Here is an 8,779-nt window from a genome sequence, read left to right as displayed (position 1 = left end):
TATGCTGGGCTTCCTTCCTGCATAATCTTATATGTGTTCACAACCACTCACAAAGTAACTGCCATCATCCCAGTTCACAGCATAGAAAGCTGAGACCCAGAGAGGTTAAATTCCTTGCTTCTGTCTTAATGCTAGTGCTAGTCTAGACTCAAAGCCCGAGAGAACATGCACTGGGTCTGCATTTTGCTCTCCAGTAGTTTTAAGTATATCATATTGTTGTTCAACAAATCTCTAGAACTTATTTTGCAAAATCAAAATGCTCTCTCTTTCTGTTATTGCATGTATAAATGTATCTCTCTATATATCTATATATGATTTTATATAGGGAGCCATTATATATAGGGAGAGAGAGAGAGAGAGAGAGAGAGAGAGAGAGAGAGAGAGAGAGAGATTGGATGAAGAGAGATAAATACTTAAGGTATTAACAGTGGTTAACTTTTCCATTTTATTCTTTTTAAGATTTTTCTTTAATTAATGTGGAAACACTTTTATTAAAAGAAGCAATAAAACTTATGTTTGTATTTAAACATCTACATCCATAACCCAACAAACTGAATGTTTTTATTTCATTTTTTTATGATGAAATGGTAAAAAGTAATAATAGTAGGTATCCTATAACAAAAACAAAACACATTTTTTTTTTCGTTTTATATAATTTATTATATCATACAAAAAAACAACATGCATGTTCAATTCTTTGCTTTTAAGAACTTGCCTTACAGGTCTAGCTTCGGAAGCACATATACTAAAATTGGAATGATATAGAGAAGATTAGCATAGACCCTGCATAAGGATGACATCCAAATCCATGAAGTGTTCCATATTTTTTGAGCTGCCAGATGAACCTAGAATACCATCCTGCCACAGGTATCAGGGCCGCATGGCGAATTGTATGCCAGAGATCTCTGGGTCCTCACTGGGAATCATACACCAGAGGAACTATGCACATGCTACCACTACCCCAAGCATCTGAAGCAGACAATTGAAGGGACCAGATCCATGGGAGAAGGGGATACAACTCAGAGCAGAGACAATAAAGGTGTGAGACTCAAGGCAGACCTAGCCTCTGGGCTAACAGTTTCTGGCCCATTGCCCTGATAGGGTCTTCAACCTCTCAAACCCCAAGCAGAGTGCTCAGGGCCAGAAAGAGACAGTGAACATGGGGAGACAAAGAAACAACCCCCAAGAAAAAAAAATAAGGAATTGCCAGAAAAGGAACTAAATGAAATGAATGCATGCAATTTGTCAGAAAAAGAATTCAGAGTAAGAGTCATACAGTTCATAAATTGGATGGATGAAAAATCAACAACTTACGTAAGAATCAAGATGAAATAAAAAATGATATAGCTACAATAAAAAACAAAATGGAAGGTTTCGACAGTAGACTAGAACAGCGGTGGCCAACCAGTGGTCCAAAGACCACTGGTGGTCCTTGAGGTCTGAACGGTTGGCAACTGCTGGTTTAAGGAAACCTTTGGCGCAGTGGATCAACTGGTGGTCTGCGGACCGCTGGTAGTCTGTGAGGTCCAAAAGGTTGGCAACTGCTGGACTAGAAGAAGTGGAGGACCAAATTAGTGAATTTGAAGATGGGCAGAAATACACACCCAATCTGAACAGCAATTGAAGAAAAAACTAGAAAGAAGGAGGAGCATCTAAGGGAGCTTTGGGACAACATGCATATGATAGAGGTGCCAGAAGGACAAGAAGAGGAACAAGGATTAGAAAACCTATTGGAAGAAATATTGGCAGAAAATGTCCCTGATTTGGGGAAGAAAAAAGTCACATAAACACAGAAAGTCCCAAACAAGATGAACCAAAACAGATCCACACAAAGACGCATCATAATTACCATGGCAAATGTTAATGACAAAGAGAGAATCTTAAAGGCTGCAAGAGAGAGACAGAGAGTTGTCAACAAGGGATCTCCCATTAGATTATCAAATGATTTCTCAACAGAAACACATCAGGTCAGAAGGGAATGAAATGAAGTATAAAAGTGATTCATAGCAACTACACCATTTTATATTCCTATTAAATGTATACAAGAGTTTGAATATCTCTACATCTCTAACAACACTTAATATTTTCCTTTTTCAGTGGTAATAAATCTAATAAGTGTGAGAGCTATCTCATTGTGGTTTTGATTTGCATTTCTCTAATAATTAGGGATGGAGAGCATATTCTTTAGAGAAAAGTCTTTTCAAATCATTTGTCTACTTTTTAATTAGATTGTTTGCTTTTTGGTTGTTGAGTTGTAAGAGTTCTTAGCTACTTATGAGATACTAGAGGCCTGATGCACGAAATTCATGCAAGGGGCTCGGCCCTCGCAGCCCCGGCTTCATCTGGAACATTGTCTGGAAGGATGTCCAGAAGGTCATTGGCTGTCTGATCTAATTAGCATATTCTGCTTTTATTATTATAGATCCTAGAGGCTCGGTGCATTAAATTTGTCAACAGGTAGGGTCCCTAGGGCTGGCAGGCTATCAGGGCTGATTAGGGCCTTCTGGCTGCCAACTGGGGCCTTCCTTCATTTCATTCCACCCCCTGGTGGTCAGTGCATGTCATAGTGAGTGATTAAACTCCCAGTCTCCCGGTCAAACTCCCGAGGGGACACTTTTGCCTTTTATATATATATAGATAATTTGCAATTTTTTAAACCATTTTGTAAGTTGACCTTTTATTCTGCTCATCGTGTCATTTGATGCACAGAGTTTTTAAATTTTGTTGTAGTCTAATTTATGTATATTTTATTTTATTGCAGATGCTTTTGGTATCATATCCAGGAAATTATTGCCTAATCCAATGTCATAAAGCCTTCCTTTATGTTTCCTTCTAAAAGTTTTACCATTGTAGCTCTTAAATTCAGGTCTTTGATCCATTTTGACTTAATTTTTATATGTGGTATAAGTATTCAGCTTCATCCTTTGCCTATGAGCATCTACTTCTGCCAACACTATTGGTTGAAAATACTGTTCTTTTTCTATTGAATGATCTTGTTGCCCTTAACAAAAGTCATTTGACTATATATGTAAAGGTTTATTTCTGTGATCTCTCTGTTACCTTATTATTCTACATATCTGTCTTTGTGCCAGTAGCACACTGTTTGATGACTGTTGCTCTGTATTTAGTTTTGAAGTCAGAAAACATGAGACCTCAAATTTTGATTTTTGTATTGAAGATTGTTTTGCCTATTTTAGGTCTTTTGAGTTTCATTATGAGTTTTAGGATAGGTTGTTCTGCAAAAAAACATCTTTTTTGATAGGGATTGTATTGGATCTGTAGATTGTTTTGGGTAGGTTGACATTTTAGCAATATTAAGTATTTCAATGCATGTACATGAGATGTCTTTATATTGATTTTTGTTAACTTTTTCAGTAATATTTGTAGTGTCAGTGAACAAGTCTTTCATCCCATTGGTTAAGTTTATTTAAGATAACTATTTATTATATATTAAATGTAACTCTAGATTTCTCATTACACAGTGCTGTCACCTTAGAAAGATGTGGTATATAAACTGATTTTTATTGAACCTCTAATAATTACTTTCAATCTACTACACTTATGCCTCTCTTGTTTATAAGCAGGATGCTATGTCTATATTTCATTATTTCTTAATTTTATTATGTTGCAACCATTTCTTATGTTGCAAGTGATATATAATGGTAATTTTGTCCACCAGCTCTAGCAGAGCCAAATAATAAATGCGGAGAATTGCAGTGGAATAATATTGACTATTTTATTTTATTTATTTTATTTTATTGTTTAAAGTACTACAAAAAGTAGTACATATGTCTCCTTTTTTTCCCTATTGACCCTTCCTTGGCCTCCCACACCCCCCGGAAAATGCCTTTCCCCCTTCTCCCCCAATGTCTTGCATCCATTGGTTATGCTTATATACATGCATACAATTCTTCGGTTGATCTCTTACCTCCCCCCCTCTATAACCCTCTCCAGCCTTCCCGCTGCAGTTTGACAGTCTGTTCAATGCTTCTCTGCCTCTGTATCTATTTTTGTTCATCAGTTTATAATGTTCTTTATTATCCATAAATGAGTGAGATCATGTGGTTATTTTTCTTTCCCTGACTGATTTATTTCACTTAGCATAATGCACTCCAGTTCCATCCATGTTGCAAATGGTAAGAATTCCTTCTTTTTTATTAGCTGTGTAGTATTCCATTATGTAGATGTATCATAGTTTTCTAAGCCAAATAGCTAAGATTTGGAAACAGCCTAAATGCCCATCAGCAAATGAGTGAAATATTGACTCTTTTATTATGAGTGGCACCGCACAAGAGAAGAGGAAGCTAAGGGTCCAAAGCTCAGATTCCTCGATAGGCTAGTGTAGGTTACAGATTATACAGGGTAAAATCACAAGGCATTGTGGGTCAGGGGTTCCGGGTCTTGCGGGGAGCTAATTGGGGGGCGGTGAAGTAAGGGTGATGTGTCTTTCCTTTAGGTCTTGAGGACAACTCTAAGATTGTTTCCAGCTTCCCTCTGTTTGGTTTCATGAGAAAGTAGCCAGGGAGCTTTCCACCTTACAGCTCAGGAACTGAAAAATAATTTAGGTCAAGATGTTGTCATTAGCCTGCCAGAAGATGGGGCCGTGTGATCATTAGTCAGGTCTATACTACTGTCTTTTCCTGCCTTGGAGATTGCTGATTATCGAGGGGAAAGGCTAGGTTTATACATACACACAAACATAGAGAGAAATGATTTCTAGAACTTGATCAAAGTCATAAGAACCCTGAATTTCATAAGGTTAGTCACCCTAATAATAACTTTTTAAAGATAAATAAGTTATTAAAATAAAAACAACTATAATTGTTGAGCTTGTTATAAAATATGCCATGGTTTTGAATTGGTAGAGCTATTATAAAATCAAACTAAAAGAAAATGAATTCTTAAAAATATATGGTGGCCAAAAAGTAAATATCCTTTCTGATTATTGCTATTAAAATACATTTTAAATGATAAGAGTAATTTTGCTATACATTAGCTTCTTTAATATTTTAATTAAAATTATAAATTGGAGAAAGCATTTTACAATAAAGTCTACAAAAAACAAAAAATATTAAAAGCCACTTTCTGTGTAGATCTATATTGGAACTATGCAATGCAAATCAAATACAATCCCTTCCTACATGTTTTCATCATGTTAATTGAATAGAATATGAAATGAGAAAAGTTAATAACAAAGTTTTAAAGTGTTTTTTTTTTTCTTTTTAAGATAACAAGGGACTAGAAAGAAGGAGGATAGTGCAAAGCTGGAGAACAAAAACAAACAGGATAAATACATAAAAACATAGAAAAATAAATGATAAAAAGAAAAAATAGGGATATAAACAGTAAAAGAGGAAAGTGGAAGGGTATAAATGAAACTATTAGAAAACAAACAAATAGATGACAGGAGAACTAAGCCATACAATATCCATAATAAACTCAAAGACATTGATATACAGATATATGGAAAAATGAATAGCTAGAGTTAATTATTAAGGAACGGGGAGGGGAAAAAACATAAAATGAGGACATGAGAGGAGAATGCAAAGGAAGAGAGGGAAGGGAGTATTCTAAAAGGTACTATGTATCTTACTTGAGAACTGACTTCATTGACATGGTCACCAAAACATCACATAAGAGATGAGGACAAAACTGGCTCTATGTGAGGGAATCAGGATGGTTTCAAAGAGAAAAAGGTATTTAAAAGGAATATTCCATGATATAAAGGAATTCTCTAGTCACTTAGTTCTGGTGAAAAACTATAGGTAGAGGAGCAGCATGTGCAGAGGTTTTAGAGGCCAAATCCAATAATGTGAGTGATTCCCCTTGTTTTCTTGACAATGCAGTCTGGTCAGGGTGGTGTCCGTTGAGAAGGCTATGCAGTCACATCGTGCAATTGGAGGAGGTCAGAGAGGACATAGCAGTTGAACTGAGCTCTGGACCCAGGCAGTCAGAGGCTCTTCACACCCTCCGTGGTCCTTGGAATGTACGTTCTGCCCACCGTTCCCTCAGCCAGTAATTTTCAAGGACACACCAGTGAGAATAATGTGTTGGGACAGTGTACATGACTGCACCCCATAAATGCTTCTATCTAAACTTTTAAGTTTTGGCAGGTGGGTGCGCTAGAGACAAACCTAGTGTCTAAGTTCCCTTGCTTATTAACACCGCCACCTACAAAATGGAGTGGCCTGCTCCGTTCTTTAGTTTCTCCTTGCCCTCTGTGCATAGGGGTAATTTCAGATTTCACTGAGGAGCTCCTGGGTTTTAAAAAACCAACAATTACAGATCATTGTAAAGATTTCAGACATTATTCTCCAGGTAATGATGAATAAATAATTCTTTTCTAAGCAGGAGGGTGATAGGATTATGCACACTTTAGCAAGAGGACTGGCAGCTGTGTAATAGGTATTGATGGGGGAAATTACTTGAAACAGGGAGCTTAAATAAAAGATTCTTTCCATGATATTGACAAGAGATGATGAGGCTGGAAATAAGGCCATGAAAACTAGAAATAACAAAACATTTAAATAAGGTAGATAAGTTGGCTATTACAAGTAAAGGGACAATGCTTAAATAGTATGGTTACTAAGTGTCTGCTTAGCTAACATGGTATGTGGTGATAGGTTTTACCTGACCAGCATGACATGAAGAATGATCTTACTAAGATGCAAATTGGATCATTTCTCATCCTCAATGATTCTCCATTTAAAGGTAAAGGTAAAGTCCAAATTCCTTTACATAGCACAAGTAACTAATTATTTCTTTACAATCATCTCTTGGCATGCCCCCCCATACCTCATTCTCTACTCCAGCCACACTCGACTACTTTTCCTTATCTAAATGTAATATGCATATTTCCCTTGGGGCTTTTCCCCGCTGCCTTGAAATATTCATTATCCATTTAACCAAGGCTTACTTGGCTTTTTCTTATAATGTTACATCCTACAAGAAGCAGTTCCTAAATACTCCAAGAATAGTTTAGGTATCACTCATATGTAATTGCATATGCCCCTGAATTTATCATTGCAGTCTGGTGTTAGTAAAATTGGCAGTTTCTCTAACATCTGGGATTTTTAAGGAAAGTATACATCTTGTTCACTACTGCAAGTACCTGTTAAATTAGCTGGGATGCCCTGTGCAGGTTTGTGCAATGCAGTTGGATATTCAATCAATGGCCAGTTATTAGATATGTTAACTTTTATCCTTTTACATTTGCTTTATGTATCTTCAGCGCTGAACATCATGGTTATTTTAAATATGGCAATTGAGAATGATAAATAGCCTCTTCCAGCCCCCCTTTTCTTTCTTTCTCTTTCTCTCCAGGTCTTTGAAAATTGCTAGGTAAACTACAGTTCCCAACTGGGATGCTGAAGTTACTGCTCTCCAATTGCATTGTGGTTCTTCCCCAGCAATAGCTGCAGTGTTGCCACTTCCCAAAGGGGAAGATGGGCTGGAGGCATTTGCTGTGAGGTTTCATTTTTGTCTCTCCTTTTTCTTCTCCCCTCACCTCTCCCAGTAAAGTGATCAGCTACAGCTACAGGGTGGGTGGAGGAAAAACAGAAAATTTGATTTACTTTTTCTAATGGTTCCCAGGTGATTCTGTTGTCTTTGCTTCCCCCACAATGCGTGCAGCCCATTTTTGTCATGGTAACAACAGTTTGCACATCAAATAATCAGACATGGAGCAGAATGTCACATGGAAAACTATGCAAGGAAAAGCTTGTTTTATTTTTGTAGCCAGCATTATATATATATATATATATATATATATATATATATATATATATATATATATATATATATTCCTGAGTTATGATCCTTTTAAGTATCCTTCCTGATAATGTAAAAATTGTTTCATGTAGAAAATCCAAGTGTGGTAGGGCTGAGGGGGCAGGTGTGAGGTGGAGGAGGTTAATAGGGGGGAGGGAAAGGGGACACCTATAATATTTTCAACAATAAAGATAAATTTTAAAAAAAGAAATGGAAGTGAACATTTTGATAACCCTTCTATGCTTTGTGTTGGCAATAACCAAGTAGAGTGCATTCTAAAGTAATTTTCTAATTTAGGGATAAGAACTCCTACATCACAATGTATCATTCAATTGAAATAAACAGAATTAAAAAAATGGCATATTGTCATTTGGAAAGGGAATAATTTATGAAGCTTGATTTTATTTGGAACATCTTATTTTCTTAAGAGGATATTCAGAATCAATATTTACTTCTTTGGCCATATATTAGGATTCCACACTCCCCTTGTTTATTTTTATATATAACTTCTGCATTCTAACTGACCTTTAAAAATGGTGCACCTCTATTTGGAACTTCATTACAATAAATGATTGTCAATAAAATATTGTTACATTGAGGTACTGCAATAAAAAAAACACCACTTTCTAAATATTGCAAAATGCAGTAAAATGGCTTTAAGACCTAAAGCGGAAATTTTCTATATGTAAATGATTGTTAAAACTGCAGGAAGGGTTATGATTTAATATGTTAGCTGAAAACTTGAAATGTTTCTCACAGATAAAAGTGTATATATATATATATATATATATATATATATATAGTCATGATAGTATGGATTCTAGACTGTGGTTTGAAAGAAACCAATAGGGAAAATAAATTTCATGCCAGTAGCCACTTTAAAAACTAGATTTAGCAGCAGTCACATTAGCTTAGATAATGGGAGAATTTTTCTTCATTGAAAATGCTCTCTGTCGCTTAGGAAGAACTTACTGAGGCAGCCTGCCATCTAGCTTTTTCACAGAAAAAC

The 8,779-nt window shown here is 36.0% G+C and overlaps 1 non-coding gene across 1 annotated transcript; it reads left to right on the top strand.

Annotated features, from left to right (window-relative positions):
* Positions 1–722: 722 nt before the first annotated feature.
* On the top strand, positions 723–828 carry LOC132228888 (U6 spliceosomal RNA). Its single transcript, XR_009451497.1, has one exon. It is a non-coding gene; the product is annotated as a U6 spliceosomal RNA (small nuclear RNA).
* The last annotated feature ends 7,951 nt before the right edge of the window (positions 829–8,779 follow it).

This window comes from Myotis daubentonii, chromosome 2 (assembly GCF_963259705.1).
Source record: "Myotis daubentonii chromosome 2, mMyoDau2.1, whole genome shotgun sequence".
In the NCBI taxonomy this organism is placed as follows: Eukaryota; Metazoa; Chordata; class Mammalia; order Chiroptera; family Vespertilionidae; genus Myotis; species Myotis daubentonii.
Note: the sequence above shows the minus strand (reverse complement) of the source record. Positions and strands in the feature narration are given on the sequence as shown.